The sequence below is a fragment of the Nerophis lumbriciformis genome, linkage group LG10, assembly GCF_033978685.3.
Source record: "Nerophis lumbriciformis linkage group LG10, RoL_Nlum_v2.1, whole genome shotgun sequence".
Lineage (NCBI taxonomy): Eukaryota > Metazoa > Chordata > Actinopteri > Syngnathiformes > Syngnathidae > Nerophis > Nerophis lumbriciformis.
In genome coordinates this window covers 18,765,692-18,790,691 of record NC_084557.2, presented here as the reverse complement: position 1 = coordinate 18,790,691, position 25,000 = coordinate 18,765,692, and positions in this window count along the sequence as shown.

Genomic DNA, 25,000 nt, shown 5'->3' with positions numbered 1-25,000 from the left:
ATAACGTGTTTAATTTCCCAAATTGCACAATTACTAATCGTTTGCTGTAGCTAATGATTTTTATTACTGCGCTCTAAAACAATATCCCATTTCACTTTTAGATGGATGGGATTCAATGTAGGGCAGCTTGTGCATGACTGAAGGTGGACCAGGATAGAGGCCAGGGCAGACAAGGGGGTGGAGGAGATGAAGAAGAACAGGTGAGCTGATTGAGTGTGACAGCAACAGTCTAGTTTTAGTTTCCCAAATGAAAATCTATATGCTGGGACACTAACAGCAGATCTCTGCGTGCCAGAAGAGAGCCCTGGTCAAAGTACAGTGATTTTAAACGTGCTCTATTTAATAAAATTCAAAAAGTTCACAACTGTGCGCATTAGGTTGCATACTTGGATGAGTTTGGTGTGGAAGAGCAGACTTCTGACTCCAACCACGTTACACTTTTATTTGAAATGACTTAAAACTGAAAATGGTAGTCCAACCTAAAAAAAATGCTTTTCTGGATGGACAAAAGACCCTCAAACCAGGAGGTCAGCAACCTGTGGCTCCAGACTCACATGCAGCTCTTCAGCCTCCTTCTTGTGGCTCCCTGAGCAGAGGTCAGAGATTTTTTTTATTACTAAAGTAAATATGATCTGTAACTCCATGAACGTGTAGAGCAGGGGTCCCCAAACTTTTTGACTCGGGGGCCACATTGGGTTTAAAAAATTTGGCCACGGCATACAGGAACAGAGACAAGTAACAGGTAGGAGCTACAAGTATTAATGACATTGACAATCATAATAACAGCTACAATAATCCAGCCCAGAGTGGAGGACAAAGCAGGTTTAAATAGCAGCTGGCTGATTGACACCAGGTGTGGCCAGGTGCCAATCAGCCGCAGCTGAGGGGAAGCAGCACTCAGGGAGACAATCAGGAAATAACCAAAATAAGAGCGCTGACAGGAAATGACAGGAAAAACCAAAACATAACTAAACTGTCAGGGACAAGCCTGACACATCGCCTTGATTTCAGACGCTGGGCTGAGGGTTCAAGTCCATTGAGGGGGTGGCGTTCATCACTGGTAGCTTTTGTGAACTCAACTCGGCTGGCAACTTCCCGTGTCACGTCTGCAGTGGAAATGCCAGCGAGGAGATGTAGGTTGTTCAGGTTGGTAGGCTTCAAGCAAGCAGTGATCAAGCGGCAGGTGTTGATTAGCGCTGGGTCTAGTTTCTTGGCATGGGTTGATCTCTCCCAGACAGGACATGCATACTCAAAAACAATTTAACTTGGCATATGGTGTAAGGATAAGTGTGACAAGTAGATGGGACTGTGTGGCGCGGTTGAGAGAGTGGCCGTGCCAGCAACCTGAGGGTTCCTGGTTCAATCCCCACCTTCTACCAACCTTGTCACGTCCGTTGCTAATGGCATCTCCCGCCATCAGTGTGTGAATGTGTGTGTGAATGGGTGAATGTGGAAATAGTGTCAAAGCGCTTTGAGTACCTTGAAGGTAGAAAAGCGCTATACAAGTATAACCCATTTACATTTACATTTAGATGGCAGTCACACATAAGAGATACGTGTGGACGTAAGGCAATGTGACATCATGAGAGGCTGTGTCCTGGAGGGGAAGTATATTCCCCTGAGATGGCTCCAACCTGCAAGAGTTTTGGCCCCATCTGGTGGAGAACGGCAGCACACCACCACACAGCACACCCGCACACCTGTGGCTGATCAGTGAGTGATTGCCATGCAGGGCTTTTAGGGCCAGCGAGCATGTCAGTAAGGGGAGCGTGGACGGAGAGACGAGGACAATTGTTATATGCTGCGGAGGAGAACAGCGAGTAGAAGGTTGTTGTGTGGAAGCCGACCAAAGTTGGAACAACAACAAAGAACACAGACTTAGACCATTGAGGAGGGTGACCAACCCTACCAGGACAGCACGACAAGAGGGGTGAGGCCTAACTGGGCTGAGGAAACCTTGCTACTGTAAATCCCACTAAAATCCCGAATTAAATCTTTGTTTTACATTAATCCTTGGTGTACGTTGCACTTCGTGTCCTACCCCGCAGAGAGCTAGTCTCTCATGATATCACAGCAAGTACCAGTAAGCAAGCAAAACCAAAAGTTTGATGTTTCATTGAAAATATAGGACATTACACACGGTGCTCAAAAATCAGTCAACATGCTTTGGTACGACTTTGGTAAGCTACAAAGCCGCGCCGCTTGATGGAACGTGCAGCGTTATGGCTACCTTAGTCGGACGTACTGTGCTTCAACATATGGATATTATAATGGTGTGTGTATAAGGACCCCAAAATGGCACCTATATGGAGACATTATCTGATGTTTCGTTTTGCAATATTATGCAAAAACAACTTTTCTTACCTTTAGGTACGTGCTGTTGTTTTTTTAGGGTATGCGCTCCCCCACCAATCAATAAGATCCTTATTTTTCTCTATCCTCCTGTTGTGGGGCATCCATCCGCCACTGTTGCCTATTCTCACATAAAGTAGTGCATAGTTCTCACTCATATCTGTCAGTAGACTCGTTATGGAGCCACGTAAATAAGACCGCCCACAAAACGGCGCATCGTGAAGACACGGTCAGAAAGCGGCTTGAAGATGGTCTGTAAAACATAACCTCTGCAACATTTTGACCAAAGAACCACCGTTACATGTTATGTAGACTTTAAGAAAGTGTTTTAAATGTAGAAAAAAAGTCTTAATATGACCCTTACAATGTGATTTATAATCTGGTACGCCTTTTGTATATGAATTGACCTGCTCACCGGCAGTGCACCTAAAAATTCGGTATCAATAATATTTATCGTCGGCCAAATGTACAGTAAATATGTAAATGTACAGTACACTCGCCAATGAAAACTTAAACAGTGTCCACTGCCGAAGATCATAGTGTGTATTGCCGGGTTTTTATGTACAATTATTAAATAACATGTCTTACAAGGCTTCTTGCTGTAACCCTACATGATTATCTAACATGTTTCCCCTGACAGGAGACCCTTATCAGTTTTCCTCTCACACCACAAACACAGCATGGCATAAAGCGGTAAACAGAAACATTGCTGGGTAAGGCGATAACATTTTGAAGTAAAACATGTTTGGTCAGTTCTATTTTAGAGCGTCGGATTATCGCCACTGAAACCAGTTTCCTATAATGATGGTAAATAGCTACTTTGTGTATTTAGTGCAGCCGGGCTCCCTGTGAGGCCATAGACCGTCATCACAGAGACAATACAGCAGTGGTGTGCCGTCAGGGCCAGCAAGGCCCTCTCTGCTGGCCTAACATAACCAGAAATCATGATCATAATTAAAGATAAAAGTACTTTTTTATTTACTTTCCCTACATATCTAAAAGCATTCATATTCTCTTCATGTCATATTATGCTCCTTCCAGTGCTGTTGTTTTTAGGTTATAGAGTTTTTATCCAATCAGAATTCAGCTAGCTTATGTCGCCATGCTGTACCAAATCTGCCCGAAGCCTTCAGATTCAACAATGCTGGCGTCCGTGCACTGTAAGTGAACGGGGACATACAGTTGATAGACAGTTGCGATAGCCAATCAGATCTAGAGTTGTTGTCAGTAAGGCCTTCCAGCTGGCCTAAGGCAGATATATATTGTGATGTTATGAGCCAGGTAACATAAGAACTCCATTACCCAGCATGCCAGAGTAGTGAAGAGCATGCGCAGTAGCCACGTTTAGTAGCCGCAACGTGATGTTTTTGATGAGCACCTTGTGGAGTAAACTTTAAGAACTCAGCCAACACGCCTCGTCTGCATCTTTTATGATTAGACAAGACAACACATATATTTGCAAGGCTATTTTCAAGAAGGATATTTAAAGAGAAACTACATCTTGTGAGACAAGGTCGGCCAACCCCGGAAGCTCGAATGGGTTCTACAGATTGTGAGTTCAGATATTTTATTTCTTTATTTTTTCAGGTTTAATATGTTTTTTGCAATTTTAATTTTGACAATACCACATAAGACATGTTTTAATTGCTGATGCGAGTTTTTTTTATTTTTAAGTGCGCCAGAAAATAACCCTTTATGTACACTGTTGGTGGTAATTCAATGCCCAAAAAATGATCCTTAATATGTGCAGCAATATACCTCATTTTTCCCACTCACATCAACTAATTTAATATTTTTTTCTACAATTAACTATGCCAAAAAACTCATAACCTTTTTTTGAATGGAAACAAAAACAGGGCGTCACACTAGTCCACAGTAAACAGGATCTCTCTCTCCACTAAAGAATAAAGAAAGAAATAATGCACACTCATATTATTGTCACAGCGGCACACAAGATGTCCACACAACAAAGAGTTATTGGCCCGTGCGCAAACTCACAAGACCAGAAAAAACCGTAACAACTGCCGCTTGCATTAAGCTAACCCATGTGGATTAGCTTAATGCTAGCGGCAGCCTTTAGCATGTAAAAGTCCGTTTTTTACAACAATTTAACAACCATAATACACACTCTACCACAGCGGCACACAAGATGTCCACACAGACACAGAATTATTGGCCCGTGCGCAAACTCACAAGACCAGAAAACACCGTAATAACTGCCGCTTGAATTAAGCTAACCCATGTGGATTAGCTTAATGCTAGCGGCAGCATTTAGCATATAAAAGTTTTTACAACAATTTAACAACGTCACTTACCAGCTCCGAGCGTCGCATCAAGAAAAATACACAGCAAAGAAACTTTACTTAACTACCATAACATATTCTGCCGAAATTGCTATTCCATTTGAAATAAAATAGCATTTTTTTTACAGAATATAAAGTTCTACTTCTAGTCCTAATATCAAACGTCATTACTATCATACATAAATGATGATGGAAACACAAAGGCCGATCTTTAGCAATAAATCAATAAATCTATACTTCCGTTCGTGTTCCAGCCAAGAAAATCCAGAAATGATCGATCTTGGCTCATGCGCGTACACACCAGTAGGCGCGTCCACGTCCGCGGGTGCAGACATTGGTCGGCTCAGTATCCGTGTAGGCGGAGCCTATACTCTAGGCGGGGCGCGCCGGTTTAGTTCGCGCGTCTGCGTACGCGAATCAGACACGGGTCCGCTCAGGATCCGCTGTCTGACCGTACAATTTTCAGAGGCGGAGCGGATCCTCTAGGCGGAGCCAAAACGAATGTGACAGTAACGCGGGTTGGGCGACTTGAAGGCGGATCCGTATAGGAGTCTTCTGCTGTGTGGGCAGTAGTGCAGAAATGTGTTTCTATATAGTATTTCTCCAGCAATGGTCATGTGGTGACATCAATTATGGTATTTTGAGAGGTAATTATTGAAGTCGGACATCCCTGAAGGTCTAGGTGGGAAACGCACGGCCCGCCACTACAATACAGTCTTTTTTACGTTACACAAAAATACATATTCCCCCCTGACATAAGCTCTGAAAACATGTTTATAAAGGCAAAGAAAATCTGCAAACTGTGATTAATTCTTATTGAATACATTGGGTTGTGCAGCGTTCTCAGCCTAACCTCGTTCCCACCCTGAAGGCTGAAACACACGCATTCACACCCCATTTACTGGATATGGAAAATAGAAGTGCCTGTGGTTGCCATAAAATGAAGAACGCACACTGCAGTCCACAAACCTCTTGCATGTGATTAGCGAGCGACATGAAAGAAGGAAGCAGCCAGGCAGAAAAGAAAACATTGGGTCAGTGTGGATGACGGAGCAACAGCAGGAGAAACAAACACGCTGTGTGGCAGGTGAGCCCAAGGGGCTCTTAAGGGCCGAGATAAAAGCACGAGAGAATGAAGAACGATGGCGCGAAGGAGTAAGATGGAAGTCAGGCGAAGTTGGGAGCCACGGAGGAATAGGAGTGCGAGGATCCTTCATTCAAATCAGACTGAATGATATATAAGCCTATGACGTCTCCCTTTTAATCAGTAAGCAGTATGCGCTCTCCTTTGCGGACCTAAGGTTGCTATGACGATATCCCTCCAGAACAGTAATTACAATTAACACCCTATTTAAATGACCATTTCTTTCCACTCTCCCTTCTGTGTCTCCTGGGTAATTAGACCCTTCTGCTCAGCTAAGCCAAGCACCTTGGCCTCCTTTATTTTACAACCAATGATCCTGTCTGGAAACAACCCCGGCAGAAAAAAAAAGTCACACTAATCAGAGGTTGTTTGGTGTTTTTATATGCTAAATTAGGGTCAGCACAAAATATCACAGGTCGGTTCACATTAAACCTGTTGAAGTTGTAAAATCCTACTTTTTCTAAGACGAAATCGAGTTGGTTTACTATTAATTATGCAAAACCCCATTTAAGTCTGGTGAATGAGGAGGATGTTTTCGTTCCATTGCTGCATAGGCCGTTATCATTATGTGAATGAAATAACGGCGTAAAAGCACTTTCCCTACCTTGAAAGTAGAAAGGTGCTATAGAACTGCAGATCATTTACCATTTATGATGGTTATAAAAGCACAGAATGCGACATCCTGCATGCAGCGAGCTGAAAAGCACCTCCGTGATTTGGCAACCAGGAACGCTGTAGTCAAGGGGATGGATCGAGCACGTGGGGAAAAAGGCGGACGATCTTTAGGAGCCTTTATGCAGAATTGTAATAGTTTATTTTTTTATTTTTTAGTTTGCAGCCATAAAAGCATCTCCGATGCATCACAGCAACAAAAGCATGAGTAGCTAAGAGAAGCAGCTGTTCTCAATGCAAATGGTAACGGCAAAAGATATTAAGCGTGTGGACATGAATATAATAATCACATTAAGTGCTGACTCCACGCAAATGTAGGCAGCACTGAGGCAGACCCGTAGAAGATAAGAAGGATTTAAATGGGTCATCTAACTGACTTTTCTTACCTGTTGACACCTGTTTTTGTGTATTTTGGATCCCCATAAGTCTTGACAGTGGCGGGCCGTCAGGGCCAACAAGGCCTTCTCTCCTGGCCTAACAACCAGAAATCATGATCATAATTCAAGATAAAAGTCATTTTTAATTTATCACTCAACCAATCAAAGATTATTTATATAGCCCTAAATCCAGAGTGTCTCAAAGGGCTGCACAAGCCACAACGACATCCTCGGCTCAGATCCCACATCTGAGCAAGGAAAAACTCAACCCAATGGGATTACAATGAGAACCCCATTGGGTTTCTGTATAGTATCTCCATTTTTTATGAAAAGTAGTGTCATGATCTGCTGCCCGGATCATGTTTGTTTAGTTTTTGACTCCCTGAGTTCCTGTTTAGAGCGCCACTGGGTTTGTATTTTACAAACCCCGTTTCCATATGAGTTGGGAAATTGTGTTGGATGTAAATATAAATGGAATACAATGATTTGCAAATCCTTTTCAACCCATATTCAATTGAATGCACTACAAAGACAAGATATTTGATGTTCAAACTCATAAACTTTTTTTTTTTGCAAATAATAATTAACTTAGAATTTCATGGCTGCAACACGTGCCAAAGTAGTTGGGAAAGGGCATGTTCACCACTGTGTTACATCACCTTTTCTTTTAACAACACTCAATAAACGATTGGGAACTGAGGAAACTAATTGTTGAAGCTTTGAAAGTGGAATTCTTTCCAATTCTTGTTTTATGTAGAGCTTCAGTCGTTCAACAGTCCGGGGTCTCCGCTGTCGTATTTTGCGCTTCATAATGCGCCACACATTTTCAATGGGAGACAGGTCTGGACTGCAGGCGGGCCAGGAAAGTACCCGCACTCTTTTTTTTTACAAAGCCACGCTGTTGTAACACGTGCTGAATGTGGCTTGGCATTGTCTTGCTGAAATAAGCAGGGGCGTCCATGAAAATGACGGCGCTTAGATGGCAGCATAAGTTGTTCCAAAACCTGTATGTACCTTTCAGCATTAATGGTGCCTTCACAGATGTGTAAGTTACCCATGCCTTGGGCACCAATGCACCCCCATACCATCACAGATGCTGGCTTTTGAACTTTGCGTCGATAACAGTCTGGATGGTTCGCTTCCCCTATGACACGATGTTGAATATTTCCAAAAACAATTTGAAATGTGGACTCGTCAGACCACAGAACACTTTTCTACTTTGCATCAGTCCATCTTAGATGATCTCGGGCCAAGAGAAGCTGGCGGCCTTTCTGGATGTTGTTGATAAATGGCTTTCGCTTTGCATAGTAGAGCTTTAACTTGCACTTACAGATGTAGCGACAAACTGTATTTAGTGACAGTGGTTTTCTGAAGTGTTCCTGAGCCCATGTGGGGATATCCATTAGAGATTGATGTCGGTTTTTGATACAGTGCCGTCTGAGGGATCGAAGGTCACGGTCATTCAATGTTGGTTTCCGGCCATGCCGCTTACGTGGAGGGATTTCTCCAGATTCTCTGAACCTTTTGATGATATTATGGACCGTAGATGTTGAAATCCCTAAATTTCTTGCAATTGCACTTTGAGAAACATTGTTCTTAAACTGTTTGACTATTTGCTCACGCAGTTGTGGACAAAGTGGTGTACCTCGCCCCATCTTTTCTTGTGAAAGACTGAGCATTTTTTGGGAAGCTGTTTTTATACCCAATCATGGCACCCACCTGTTCCCAATTAGTCTGCACACTTGTGGGATGTTCCAAATAAGTGTTTGATGAGCATTCCTCAACTTTATCAGTATTTATTGCCACCATTCCCAACTTCTTTGTCACGTGTTGCTGGCATCAAATTCTAAAGTTAATGATTATTTGCAAAAAAAAAAAAAGTTTATCAGTTTGAACATCAAATATGTTGTCTTTGTAGCATATTCAACCGAATATGGGTTGAAAATGATTTGCAAATCATTGTATTCCGTTTATATTTACATCTAACACAATTTCCCAACTCATATGGAAACGGGGTTTGTAGTTGCCATGACTGCAGATTGTTTTCATCTGCCTCTGATTAGTGTTCGGGACTCTCACCTGGCTCCTTGCTTTTCGCCTTTTGTCTGATTTTCTTATTTGCTTCCATGAAACACGTTATGTTTGATGATTCCCTGCCTCTATGATTCTGGACTCCTGTTACATGCTAAGCTTTCGCGCTAGCTATTTCTTTTGCTCCCCGTGCTATCGGCACGTTTTTTTTTTTTGTTGGTACGTTGCATGATTTATGAGGAATAAATCATATCCTTACTTGCACCTTGCCTCCGGAGTTCCTGCTGCATTTAGGGATAACGACCCGCGCATAAACATGCGACCCAAGCGGGACAAGTAGCGTAAACTTCTAACTTATATTTGTCAGAAAAAAACCCAATATGGAATCACTTAAATCTACAACATGGCTGAAAAGGTGGAGACACAGCTGAAAAAGACTTGGCCTGGAGGAGGACTTCATGAGGAGAAGGCACGGAAATAAGACCGCGGATTCTGAAGAGACAGTCAAAAACCTGTTTGAAGATGGTCTGTAAAACATAATCCATGCCAAATTTGGACCAAAGTACCACCATTACATGTTAGGTAGACCGCAAGGAAATGTTGTAAATTTAGAGCAAAATCATACTATGACCCCTTTAAATGACAGAAGATAGGAAGGGGAGAGTTGAAGTGACCGCAACAACACCCTGACAAAAAGATGAAGAAGGTGCAAAAGAAATGGTTATATAACTCTTTCATCTTGGCCACATGGTCTAAAAGTCCTCAGGGATGCTCTTCCACATTATAATTGTGTCCACTTTACACCAGGGATCAAAAGGCTAGGATATGGAAAACCGCTACCTTTCTCCACCCCCTCACACCTCAGCTGCTCCTTTGTCACCACCATCGGCAAGTCCATTTCTACACTAAGTCGTTTAACCCCTTAAAGGCCTACTGAAATGCGATTTTCTTATTTAAACGGGGATAGCAGGTCCATTCTATGTGTCATACTTCATCATCATTTCGCGATATTGCCATATTTTTGCTGAAAGGATTTAGTAGAGAACATCGACCATAAAGTTCGCAACTTTTGGTCGCTGATAAAAAAGCCTTGCCTGTACCGGACGTAGCAGACGATATGCGCGTGATGTCACAGGTTGTGGAGCTCCTCACATCTGCACATTGTTTACAATCATGGCCACCAGCAGCGAGAGCAATTCGGACCGAGAAAGCGATGATTTCTCCATTAATTTGAGCGAGGATGAAAGATTTGTGGATGAGGAAATTGAGAGTGAAGGACTAGAGGGCAGTGGGAGCAATTCAGATAGGGAAGATGCTGTGAGAGGCGGGTGGGACCCGATATTCAGCTGGGAATGACTAAAACAGTAAATAAACACAAGACATATATATACTCTATTAGCCACAACACAACCAGGCTTATATTTAATATGCCACAAATTAATCCTGCATAACAAACACCTCCCCCCTCCCGTCCATATAACCCGCCAATACAACTCAAACACCTGCACAACACACTCAATCCCACAGTCCAAAGTACCGTTCACCTCCCCAAAGTTCATACAGCACATATATTTCCCCAAAGTCCCCAAAGTTACGTACGTGACATGCACATAGCGGCACGCACGTACGGGCAAGCGATCAAATGTTTGGAAGCCGCAGCTGCATGCGTATTCACGGTACCGCGTCTGCGTATCCAACTCAAAGTCCTCCTGGTAAGAGTCTCTGTTGTCCCAGTTCTACACAGGCCAATGGTAAAGCTTGACTGCCATCTTTCGGGAATGTAAACAATGAAACACCGGCTGTGTTTGTGTTGCTGCATGCCGCCCGCAATACACCGCTTCCCACCTACAGCTTTCTTCTTTGCTGTCTCCATTGTTCATTGAACAAATTGCAAAAGATTCACCAACACAGATGTCCAGAATACTGTGGAATTTTGCGATGAAAACAGACTTAATAGCTGGCCACCATGCTGTCCCAAAATGTCCTCTACAATCCGTGACGTCACGCGCAGACGTTATCATACCGAGACGTTTTCAGCAGGATATTTCGCACAAAATTTAAAATTGCACTTTAGTAAGCTAACCCGGCCGTATTGGCATGTGTTGCAATGTTAAGATTTCATCATTGATATATAAACTATCAGACTGTGTGGTCGGTAGTAGTGGGTTTCAGTAGGCCTTTAAACGAATAATTATTTAGCCTAAGCCCCGTGTCAGCCACACTAAATCATTGTTTAAGGTCCCCCTCCTCGGACACATTTTTACACGGCTAAGTGCGCCGTGTATTTCTTGAATCTCCGGCACTTAGCTTTGTATGGACTCATTGATCATTTACAAAGTGAGTTCGGAGAGGAAGTGACACCAGAAAGACCGCGCCCACACAGAAAGTGACGCCAGAAAGACCGCGGCCCACAGCCAGCTTCATGATAAAGCGGTTTCGTAACTCGGCGCTAACCACTGGAAATATGAAGGCGAGTCATCCAGACATGCCCGTGTTTCTCCTTCCATTTGTACAAACGCTTGTGGAAATCACACATGAATACCTTAAAAGAAAGCATTTGCAGCTATTTGGGATACAACACTTCTCAGACGGCAAGAAAACTTACCAATGTCCAGGTCAGCTGTGATTCTACTTAGCAAATCCCTTTTGTTGAAGGAGAGTCAACAAGAATGCGGGCTCCCGTGGATGTGATAAAAAAGGTAGCGTGTGCTTTGTATTACCTGGCCGCCGAGGGAAGACTACGGAAAACAGCGAATGCATTTGGACTGGCAAAGCAGACTGAATCAGTTATTGTCCGCCATGTATGTCGCGGACTCAACGTCTAGGTCCAGAGTATATAAAGCCACCAAAAACTAATGGACAATGAAGTTGAAGGCAAAAGAGTGAGGAGTGTCCTGACCAGATATCTAGATCCCTAGTTGATGTAAAATGTTCTTTATCAAATTGTTTACGTGTCTAATAAAGATTTGATTAGTTTATGATGGCTCAGGTATGATTCACTACAATAGAGCCCCACAGCACACTGGATCCCAGTTAATTAAAAAACGACAACACTTGATATTGTTCAGATAAGTTACATTTAAGAACTAGCACACAAAGCAACACCGGTTGTGACTATGACGTGCGGAGGTCTTAAACGGTGGCATTGTTGTGCGTGGACAAGGATAAGGTTAGGTGGGATTTACCCTGGATAACCTTATCCGGCTTAGTGTAAACGGGGCCTTAACGGCATTATTTAATTATTCGGCCCCAAGCCTGCCCCAGACACTCAAATCATACTGCCAATGGATGAAGGGAGAAGACGGCCTGACCTGTTGTGTTACTCCATGTCCAGCGCAGTGATGCAAAACATCTCCAAATACTCAATTGCTCCATCTGCGCGCCTCAGAGATGATTCAAAAAACAAACGGCGGTCAGAACTCTTGAACAATACAAAGTAATTCTGACGACAGCTGTGAGTTGTTACTGCTCTTTTCTGCGGAGAACAGATTGTAATGCCATTAAACGGTGATTTACTTGCCATGATTGATACCAAGGATTCGAAGAGCTCTGCACATTCTGCATGTATCAGACGGATGGCTGACCCTGTCTGACTTTGATAGCTAAACGTGTGCAAGTGTGAATTCTCACGACAAAAAGAGAGATGCCATCGACCTTTGGCACTGTCTATTTACAGCAAAGGTGGTATTTTATAACGGCGTCTCTGAAATGTCAAAAAGGGTGTGCAGCATGTTTTTGTGTGTGTCGTAAGTACAGGAAGTGGCGCTCTCAAAACCAAGCACTTCAAGTGTTTTCAGAAACGCATTGTTTCCCCCCCCCCCCCCCCCCCACCTTCAGCTTTCTCCATCCACTCTTTGACATTTTACAGACACTGTGCAGCTCGGAGCCAATATACAAGATGATGAAAGCCAGAGCAGCCTTGTGACCTCTGAACCCTATCCAATGCTTGTGTCATTAGCCGCTACTGAGGTGTCCTGAGATGCTACGTGACTCCATCTCCTCTGCACGCTGGCAGAATAAACCAGCGCTCTTCCACACAAACTGCCAGGCTCATAATTCGACTCACAGGCAAGTGAGTCATGGTTGCCCACAGTGGGCCGGTTGGAAGTGTGGGACCATGTGAGATCATAGTCGCCTTATATTATCACGTTTCCCTTCTCTTGCATTGACAGTGAGCCAGTGATCATTAATGTGTGTTTTTGACAATGTTTTAAGTTTAATTTACAAAACCCAAAAACAGTGAAGTTGGCACGTTATGTAAATGGAAAACACAAACAGAATACAATGATTTGCAGATCCTTTTCAACTTATATTCAATTGAATAGACTGCAAATTCAAGATATTTAATGTTAGAACTGAGAAACTTAATTTTTTTTTTGCAAATAATCATTAACTTAACATTTAATGGCAGCAACACATGGCAAAAAAGTTGGGACAGGGCCATTTTTACCACTGCGTTACATGGCCTTTCCTTTTAACAACACTCAGTAAACGTTTGGGAACTGAGGAGACCAATTTTTGAAGCTTTTCAGGTGGAATTATTTTCCATTCTAGCTTGATGCACAGCTTAAGTTGTTCAACAGTCCGGGGTCTCCGTAGTAGTATTTTATGCTTCATATTGCGCCACCCATTTTCAATGGGAGACAGGTCTAGTGCCCATTCTTTTTTACTACGAAGCCACGCTGTTGTAACACGTGCAGAATGTGGCTTGGCATTGTCTTGCTGAAATAAGCAGGGTCGTCCATCAATGTTCCCTCTAAGGTTCGCGCCTGTGCAATTGCGCACTGCTCAAGCGTCCTCTGCGCACGGCAAATCAATGCCACGCACAAAATCAAATAAAAAAATAAGCTCATAACAATTTTCGAAACACGGACACGACAGAGAAAACAGTTTTCGTCATCATTGTTCAAATATTGTAACGTCTGTCGAGACGCTTTGAGGACATGAATTCCATTGATCACTTTACTGAGCAAAACTCTTTATTGTCGGCCATAAACACATCACCAAAACATTAGTAAAAAAATTAGAGGGGAACATTGGCGTCCATGATAACGTTGCTTGGATGGCAACATATGTTGCTCCAAAACCTGTATGTACCTTTCAGCATTAATAGTGCCTTCACAGATGTGTAAGTTACCCATGTCTTGGGCACTAATACACCCCCATACCATCACAGATGCTGGCTTTTCAACTTTGTGCCTATAACAGTCAGGATGGTGCTTTTCCTCTATGGTCCGGAGGACACGACATCTACAGTTTCCAAAAAAAATTGAAATGTGGACTCGTCAGACCACAGAAAACTTTTCCACTTTGCATCAGTCCATCTTAGATGAGCTCGGGCCCAGCGAAGCTGGCGGCGTTTCTGGGTGTTGTTGATAAATGGCTTTCGCTTTGCATAGTAGAGTTTTAACTTGCACTTACAGATGTAGCGACAAACTGTAGTTACTGACAGTGGTTTTCTGAAGTGTTCCTGAGCCCATGTGGTGATATCCTTAACCGTATATGTAGGGTATGTGTATATGTATGTGATTACCATACTCGTGATTATGACGTCGATACTGTGCTTTTACTAACATAAATAAACCGCCTTCACAACCTCTGACAAAACCCGTATTTCTGGATATGCTGTACTGGCATATGGGGTCCTATGTCATTTAAATACATCGTTGGCATTTCCCTTGCCGTGCATTGTTTCCTGGCCTTTAAGGGCCATATAAAATGATGTGGGGTGCCAAATGTGGCCTTGAGTCTGACATATGTGACATCCTCCGCATCTGCCTCACAAACTCTCTTCCACCCAGGTCGCTCCTTCACGCTCTGCTCCCTGCCCTCTTCCGCCGTACATCACTTGCCTGCGTCGCATTCAACAACAAGAACTGAGGACACAGAAACCCCAAAGACTACTCAGAGTTCATTGAGGGTGGTTGGTTCATAAAACACACATTTCACTTTCCTGACACACACACACACATGCACAAAAGTAGCTGACCCTGCCTGACTTTGATAGAAAGGAAGAGTTTCATATCTGGGAGAATGACTTGAGCAACAATTGCAATACTGATTTTGCTTTGGTTCTTCTTGAGTAAACCAAATCTGAAAGGAATATGGATTTGCACCTTTACATTTGTACAGTGGTGTGCCGTCAGGGCCAGCAAGGCCTTCTCTGCTGGTCTAACATAACCAGAAATCATGATCATAATTAAAGATAAAAGTAATTTTTAATTGACTTTCCCTAAAATTATTCATATTCTCTTCATGTCATATTATGCTCCTTCCAGTGCTGTTGTTTTTAGGTTAGAGTTTTTATCCAATCAGAATTCAGCTAGCTTATGTTGCCATGCTGTACCAAATCTGCCCGGGGCCTTCAGAATCAACAATGTGGGCGTCCGTGCACTGTAAGTTAATGGACACATACATCCATCCCATCCATTTTCTACCGCTTATTCCCTTTAGGTGATAGATAATTGCCATAGCCAATCAGATCACGAGTTGTTGTCAGTAAGGCCTTCTAGCTGGCCTTACGCTGTGATTGGATACTCACTTGGGAGTCCCAAGTGAGTATCCAATCACAAGTTGCGAAAACACACCGGAGCCATTCGAGCCATAGAGAGCCACATAGGAGAGCAAAATGTTGATTAGGTGGCAGATATATATTTGCAAGGCCATTTTCAAGAAGGATACTAAGAGAAACTACAACTTGTGAGACGAGGTCGGCCGACACCGGAAGCTAGCTGCTGTCCCGGCGGTGAAATGGTTTTCCCGCCATTTTCACACGAATCAACCGACTACAACCAACTACCGACTACGACAGTACAACTGGCTTATACGGCGTCGGATGGGTTCTACAAATTGTGAGTTCAAATATTTGTATTTCTTAATTTTTTCATGTTTCATTTGTTTTATACAATTATTTTAATTTTGACAGTACCACGTAAGATATGTTTTAATTGCTGAAGCGGGTTTATTGAATGTTAAATGCTCCGAAAAATAGACCGTTTGTTGTGTATCGACAAGGGGGAAGGAGACGGCACAACAACAGGAGGTATAGCTCAACGGGTTTTATTTGAGCTTTTGATGTATACGTGGAGTGTGTATGCTACAATGTGTGTGGATGTTATGCTATGTGTGGAGGTTTGTTGAAAGTGCGTGTTGGTTGTGGCAGCATCCAAGTCCAGAGGGGGAAGATCCAAAAGGGGTTCGTGATCCGAGCAAGGTCCGTGTGGCAGGAGAGAGGCGTCAGATGTCCAAATCCGGGTGTGAGTGTCGAGAATCGGGGAAGGCAATCAGAGTCCGGGGGAAGATCTACAGTGGAAGCGCAAAGGCAACGACTGAGACACGGAGGTCTGTGGTAACAGGAGATGACAAAGACAAAATCAGGGCCAGGCACGAGGAAGACAAAAACGAGCAAAAGAGAAAGCACAGGAGGGGAGCCAGAGACGTGAGAGCTTACTGTAAACAGGGCTACGTTCCAACGAAGAGAAGTAAGCGGCGAGGCTCTTTATCCTGTTGCCTCTCATTAGTCCCAGGTGTGTCGATTGTAGATCTGCGCAACGAGCGCGAGGGCGTGTCCTGCTTGGCTCGCAGCGGAGTCTCTTGGTGCTTCCGCAGCGGAGAAAGAAGCACACAGCGCGTGTGCCGTAACACCGTTTTGTCCACTGTTGAGGGGATTCAATTTGCAGTAGTGTGTAAGTGTGTTTCTGTGTAGTATCTCCAGCCGTGTCCATGTGGTGACATAAATTACGGTATTTTGAGTGATCAAGTCGGACTAAGTAAGACATCACTGAAGGCCGAGGTGAGAAACGCACGGCCCGCCACTGCATTTGTAGAATGCATTTTGCCCCAGGTCATGTGAAATGAGTTAATACTCAATGAGTTGTATAATTACCATTTAAATAGGTTACACTGATACAATTTCAATAGCCAATTTACCCTAAACTTTAAAAGGCAGTGCAGCTCTATTCCTCTCATAAAAGCTACCACCTTCTGAAAGCTACACTCTCAGTCCCACACACAATTATGACTCCTGGATTATTATAATCACATTGGTGGGCAGTGGCAAACATAGCATTCAGAATGTCTGACACAGTTTTAGTTGGCAGTACTTTGAGTAGTTTTAGAACATGTTCACATTCAGTGTGTTCCTCACAGTATTTAAGGTCCCTTGTTTGGGCTCCTCTGAAAAAGTCCCCCAACGACAATAGTTTTAGGCCGTGATGAAGGTTTTGATAGGTACATCTACCAGTCACACAAATCTTTTTTTTGGTTCGAGTTGACAATTTCTGGGAAATGTTGATGATTTCCAATGGCTGTTTTAGAAGGAACTCATCCAAGGAAATCTATCAGATCATTCCAAAACTCGGAACAGGCTACAATAGACAAATGGCACATTTTGAATAAAAAGCTTTGTTTCTTTTTCTGCATGTGGGTGTAATTTTATGGCAACATTCAATTGATGATTAACAATGAAATAAACATGTACCTCAGCTGATGGCAACATGATAATATTGAATTACAAACTCATGAGAATGGATTTATCTGATTCCTTTTAAACAGAAATATTAGGTGGTTTGTATAGTGGATTTAGATTTGTAGTCAAAGAACGGTCATAAGTCCACTCCAGAATCACTAATCATCTTTAGACATAGTATGACAGTTAAGGGCATACTTGCCAACCCTCCCGAATTTTCCGGGAGACTCCCGAAGTTCAGCGCCTCTCCCGAAAACCTCCCGGGACAAATATTCTCCCGAAAATCTCCCGATTTTCAGCCGGAGCTAGAAGCCACGCCCCCTCCAGCTCCATGCGGACCTGAGTGAGGACAGCCTTTTTTCATGACGGGAGGACAACAGGGTGACAAGAACTAAATCATCCAGACTAGAGATAAATTGTATTATTATGTTTATCTTACCTAAAAATAAATATATTTATTAATTTAAAAAAAACAACAACTAAATACATGTTTACTATATTTTGCTAAAAACATCAAAATTAATTTTATTTTTATTTGTATTTTTTCCTGACTCCTTATTACATCCAGCCATAGAATTATACATTAAAATAAACATATTTGAAATAATTTATTTTAAATTATCATAATAATTAATTTAAAATGACCATATTTAATTATTAAAATAATTGCTTGTTTATCAACAACTTTAGCATTTTATTCATTACATTTTGAAACTCTCAGAAGCCAAGTTATGTTATATTCCTTAATATTTATTTATGCAAGTTTGAAGTATCAATGATCTAAACACAGTTTTGTTTGCATATTTTCAGGATGTAGATATCTACATATCTATATATAAATATATATATATATATATGTATGAAATACTTGACTTGGCGAATTCTAGCTGTCAATATACCCCTCTCCTCGTAACCACGCCCCCAACCACGCCCCCCACCTCCCGAAATCGGAGGTCTCAAGGTTGGCAAGTATGGTTAAGGGTCTCAGCTTGAACCATTTTTTTGAACCATCATTTTGACTCTGCAGTGCACTTCCCCAACAAACCATTGATGTATTAGTGCCATTTGTTATTCTTATGAGTTTATTCATTTGCATCAAACCTAACTGAACACTAAGTGCTTGTTTCAGTTCTATGCCCTCCCCCAGTAATCAGTCATGATAAGTTGCCTCTGCAACATGTTTTTTTCAAGCTCGTTAGACTGGCACCAAACTCACTGTGATCACACTTTACTTCAAACTAATGCTATTGGCATAGATTACCCGTGTGAACTAAAATGTGGCAATGGCATCACAAACCGGTTGCCAGCTGCCAAATGAAACGAGACGACATGTCGACTTTGGAACTTGTGGATTTCCACAGTGATAGGAGCGTTTAATCAGCACCAATTCTTCCTGTGAGGTCTTTCATGTGTCTTTTTAAGGTAATGATGAGAATGTTTTTATTTGTATTCAACAAATACATTCAGGAACATCACATGATTGTTTATATAATTTAACATGTATTTTTTTTAAATTAGTTTATAGTGTGCAAGTTACATTGTTCACAAAGAATCGATGGGTGCACAAGATTTAGTTAACAGCTAGTTTCCATCTGTAGTCCTTAAATTCAATCAATCAATCAATCAATCAATGTTTATTTATATAGCCCTTAATCACAAGTGTCTCAAAGGGATGCAAAAGCCAGAACGACATCCTCAGCTCAGATCCCACATCTGGCAAGAAAAAACTCAGCCCAATGGGCACAATGGGGCCGAAGATTTGGGGACCCCCTCCTGGGCGACCGGTGCAGTGGATGTCGAGTGGATCTAATTAACAATGTGAGATTCCAGTCCATAGTGGGGCCAGCAGGGGATAATCTTGAATGGAGACAAGTCAGCAGCGCAGAGACGTCCCCAACTGATGCACAGAGGAGTGGTCCACCCCGGGTCCCGACTTCGAACAGCTAGTGCGTCATCTTTGGTCACCTGATAACCTCTCCATGCAGGGGAGTGTGGCAGAGCGGAAAAGAAAAGAGACGGTAGATCAACTAGTCTAAAAAAGAAGTCTATTTAAAGTCCAGAGTATACAAATTAGTTTTAAGATGGGACTTAAATGCTACATGTAGCTTGTTACTGCCCACCACTGACCATACAATACCAACTTTATGTATAGAACCCTTTATAAACAACCATATTTGAAAAACAACACCACAAACAAGTTAATTATTGGAGAGCATAAAAACAAACACATAAAAGACATCATTTAAAACGAAAGTAAAATATATACATAGCAGCTGGGATAGGTTCCAGCCCAACCGCAACCCCGAGAAGGACAAGTGGTAGAAAACGGATGGGTGAAGGTATTTAGGGATAAAAAAATCTGTTAAAAAATGATTTAAAAAAAACAATGGGTTAGGGTTGTACGGTATACTGGTATTAGTATAGTACTGCGATACTAATGAATCATATTCGGTCCGCCTCCCCCCATCTAGTCGATACTACGATGATTACGTCGATATTTTTTGGCATAACATCTTCTTTTTTTTTTTTTTTAATGTATACTTTTTTTATAAACTCAGGAAATAAGTCCCTGGACACATGCGGACTTTGAATATGACCAATCAATCAATCAATCAATCAATCAATCAATCAATCTTTATTTATATAGCCCTAAATCACAAGTGTCTCAAAGGGCTGCACAAGCCACAATAACATCCTCGGTACAAAGCCCACATACGGGCAAGGAAAAACTCACCCCAGTGGGACGTCGATGTGAATGACTATGAGAAACCTTGGAGAGGACCGCATATGTAACCCCCCCCCTCTAGGGGAGACCGAAAGCAATGGATGTCGAGTGGGTCTGACATAATATTGTGAGAGTCCAGTCCATAGTGGATCCAACATAATAGTAAGAGTCCAGTCCATAGTGGGGCCAGCAGGACACCATCCCGAGCGGAGACGGGTCAGCAGCGTAGAGATGTTCCCAGCCGATGCACAGGCGAGCGGTCCACCCCGGGTCCCGACTCTGGACAGCCAGCACTTCATCTATGGCCACCGGACCTGTGTATGATCCTGTAACGACTTGGTTTCGGATTGATACCTAAATATGTGATGTCATCCAAAACTAATTTAAAGTATCAAACAACAGAAGAATAAGTGATTATTACATTTTAACAGAAGTGTTGATAGAACGTGTTAAAAGAGAAAGTAAGCAGATATTAACAGTAAATGAACAAGTAGATTAATAATTCATTTTCTACCACTTGTCATTAAAGGCCTACCGAAATGCAATTTTCTTATTCAAACGGGGATAGCAGGTCCATTCTATGTGTCATACTTGATCATTTCGCGATATTGACATATTTTTGCTGAAAGGATTTAGTAGAGAACATCGACGATAAAGTTCGCAACATTTGGTCGCTGATAAAAAAGCCTTGCCTGTATCGGAAGTAGCAGGCGATATGCGCGTGATGTCACAGGTTGTGGAGCTCCTCACATCTGCACATTGTTTACAATCATGGCCACCAGCAGCGAGAGCGATTCGGACCGAGAAAGTGACGATTTCCCCATTAATTTGAGCGAGGATGAAAGATCGTGGATGAGGAAAGTGAGAGTGAAGGACTAGAGGGCAGTGGGAGCGATTCAGATAGGGAAGAGGCTGTGAGAGGCGGGTGGGACCTGATATTCAGCTGGGAATGACTAAAACAGTAAATAAACACAAGACATATATATACTCTTAGCCACAACACAACCAGGCTTATATTTAATATGCCACAAATTAATCCCGCATAACAAACACCTCCCCCCTCCCGTCCATATAACCCGCCAATACAACTCAAACACCTGCACAACACACTCAATCTCACAGCCCAAAGTACCGTTCACCTCCCCAAAGTTCATTCAGCACATATATTTGCCCAAAGTCCCCAAAGTTACGTACGTGACATGCACATGGCGGCACGCACGTACGGGCAAGCGATCAAATGTTTGGAAGCCGCAGCTGCATGCGTACTCACGGTACCGCGTCTGCGCATCCAACTCAAAGTCCTCCTGTTAAGAGTCTCTGTTGTCCCAGTTCTCCACAGGCCAATGGTAAAGCTTGACTGTCATCTTCCGGGAATGTAAACAATGAAACACCGTCTGTGTTATCCGGCACAACAGTCAGGGGGTGCATTCTACGGCGGGGTTGCGTTATCCGGCACAACACCTGCCGCAATACACCGCCTCCCACCTACAGCTTTCTTCTTTGCTGTCTCCATTGTTCATTGAACAAATTGCAAAAGATTCACCAACACAGATGTCCAGAATACTGTGGAATTTTGCGATGAAAACAGACGACTTAATAGCTGGCCACCATGCTGTCCCAAAATGTCCTCTACAATCTGTGACGTCACGCGCAGGCGTCATCATACCGAGACGTTTTCAGCAGGATATTTCGCGCAAAATTTAAAATTGCACTTTAGTAAGCTAACCCGGCCGTATTGGCATGTGTTGCAATGTTAAGATTTCATCATTGATATATAAACTATCAGACTGCGTGGTCGGTAGTAGTGGGTTTCAGTAGGCCTTTAATAATATTGACAAAATAATATCATGGAAAATGACACAATATGTTACTGCATACGTCAGCAGACTAATTAGGAGCCTTACTAATAACAGACAAGTTGTCTTGTATGTTCAGTATTTTATTTAAGGACAAACTTACAATAATAAACATTTGTTTAATGTACCCTTAGTTTTTTTGTTAAAATAAAGTCAATAATGCAATTTTTTGTGGTCCCCTTTATTTCGAAAAGTACAGAAAAGTATCAAAGTAATTTTAAAAGTTAAAGTACCAATGATTGTCACACACACACTAGGTGTGGCGAAATTATTCTCTGCATTTGACCCATCACCCTTGATCACCCCCTGGGAGGTGAGGGGAGCAGTGGGCAGCAGCGGTGGCCGCGCCCGGGAATCATTTTTGGTGATTTAACCCCCAATTCCAACCCTTGATGCTGAGTGACAAGCAGGGAGGTAATGGGTCCCATTTTTTATAGTCTTTGGTATGACTCGGCTGGGGTTTGAACCCACAACCTACCGATCTCAGGGCGGACACTCTAACCACTAGGCCACTGAGTCGGTTTACCAAACTATCGGTATCGGGACAACACTACAATGGGTCGAATACAAGAGAGCTAAAAGTTCCAAGTCTCATACAGTACTGGGTTAAAAGCCATTGAGTAAAGATGTGTTTTAAGATGGGCCTTAAACGTGGTCAAGGAAGGGGCCTGTCTCACATTGAGAGGGCGAACGGTCCACAGTTTGGAAGCTGCAAAAGAAAAGGCTCTGTCCCCTCTGAGCTTGCTCTTTCATTTCGGTACCTCCAGGAGCAGCCGATCAACTGACCTCAGGGGCCGGGCCGGGCGGAGGCATTGGGGTGGAGCAGCTCAGAGAGGTAAAGCAGGGCAAGACCATGTGAATATTTTTTTAAAATGAGTCAAAAAAGGCACAGGCAGCCAGTGAAGTGAGGCTAAATCAGGAGTAACGTGTTCTCTTTTACTCGTGCCAGTTAAAAGTCGGGCAGCTGTGTTTTGCAACAGCTGCTGATGTGAAAGGGAGGATAGCTAATTCCAAAATAAAGCCAGTTACAGTAATGCAGCCGAGATGTGATGAAGGCATGGATTACTCTCTCATATTGTTGTGGAAAGAAAGGTTTTAACCTTGGCCAACTGTCTTATATGAGAAAAGCTGGTTATCACCACTGTGCCAGTCCAATTTAAAAAATCACTATCTGTACGAAAGCCCAGGTTGGTGACCATGAGGTCTTGGTCAACAGGGGTGAACTCACAGAGGGTCCAAATACCATCACTTCAGTCCTTTTTTTTCATTGACGTTTAAAACATTAAGGTCCATTCAGGCTTCAATATCATCAAAACAAGCAAGAAGTGGCTGCACTTAAGAGGTAGGTTTTCTCTTGGAAGGAAAATACATTTGGCTGTCATCGGCATATCAGTAGAAATAAATTAAATGACTTTTTAGGATTTAGCCCGGTGGCAGAATTAAAAGGAAAAAAGCAGTGGTCCTAAAAGTGAACATTCAATCAGTCGGCATCCCAGTGAGAGCAGACATTGTACAGTAAGTAATTGTTTTATTAGACTGAGACAAACTTTATTAATCCACAAGGGAAATTGTTCCACACAGTAGCTCAGTTACAAAGGATGGAAAGTGTAAGGATGGAAAGGGAAATGCAGGTATAAAGTAGACAAAAAATGTACCGTAGTAGCAATATAAAATATAACATATATGTAATATTTACATATTATATGTACAGTATATAATATATACTGACATACTATTCTCCCCTCTCCCCTCGGGCAGGAGACTACGGTCCATCCAGACCCACACCTCCCGCCACCTGAACAGTTTTTTTTCCCCCTCTGCCATCAGGCACATGAACAATAACAAGATATGATTTAATGGACTACAATGGAAACAAGCCTTTTGGCTTTTTGTGCCATCCATTTGCCTTTTTAAAGCATTACATGGATTCAATTCTTTAAGATGTCCATAAACTTCTCAATCAATCATAGCTCACTTACAGCTCATGTTATTCTATTCTGTGTTATATGTGTTTGATGTTGCACGATTGCACCAAGTAAAATTCCTACTTTGTGAACCCGTTCTCAAACAATGGCAATAAAAAACTATTCTGATTCTGATTCTGATTCTGATCATCTATTGCTGTATGGCGAGTGATTATACAGCTGGATGGAATGCGGAATGAAGGAGTTCTTGAATCGAATTAGGTCCGTAGTTTGTATTTCTTGTTCATCACTTGGCTTAGCAATACTGCTACATGGGACGTAGTGTTTTTCTAATGCTTAATCGGTTAAGCACACAGCTTCTAAAACTTGTAGTTCATCTTCTGTATATTCAGGCTAAAAAAAAGTATAAGGTTCTGGATCATCATTTGTCCCAAAGCAATCTCTCATGAAGTCTGCCGTGATTAGTAATATTGTTGTTGTTTGTGACGATCTGTCACTTCATTTCTGGTTGTGGTTACTTGTTTGGTGTTTGTTTCCTGTCGGCGCTCTTATTTTTGTTCCCCTTCCTGCTTGTCTCCCTGAGCGCTCATTTCCCTCACCTGTCCCTGATTGGCAGCCTGGCACACCTGGTTGCAGTTGCCAATCAGGTGGCTATTTATGCCTGCCTCGCCTGTTCCTCAGGGTTCGAGGATTGACTATGTTAAGGACCTTATTCTGGATTCATGACTTCTCCTCCTTGTTTGAGTATAATAAAAACTCTTACCTGCACGTCGTTCTCCTGTTTCCTGCATCTTGGGGTCACAACCGCGACATTATCTAATGAATAAGACATTAGATGTTTTGAGGCATCAGATTAAAGGTGCTGTAATGACAACTTCTTCTGATATACAGTAGGGTTTGAATCATAGGCGCCGATCTACATTTCTGCCAGTGGGTGCTCGGTGTGTGTGTATTAGTGTTGTCCCTATACCAATATTTTGGTACCGGTACCAAAAGTATTTCTGTAGTTTTCGGTACTTTTCGAAATAAAGGGGACCACAAAAAATGTCATTATGGGCTTTATTTTAACAAAAAAAATCTTACGGTTCATTAAACATATGTTACTTATTGCAATTTTGTCCTTAAATAAAATAGTGAACATACAAGAC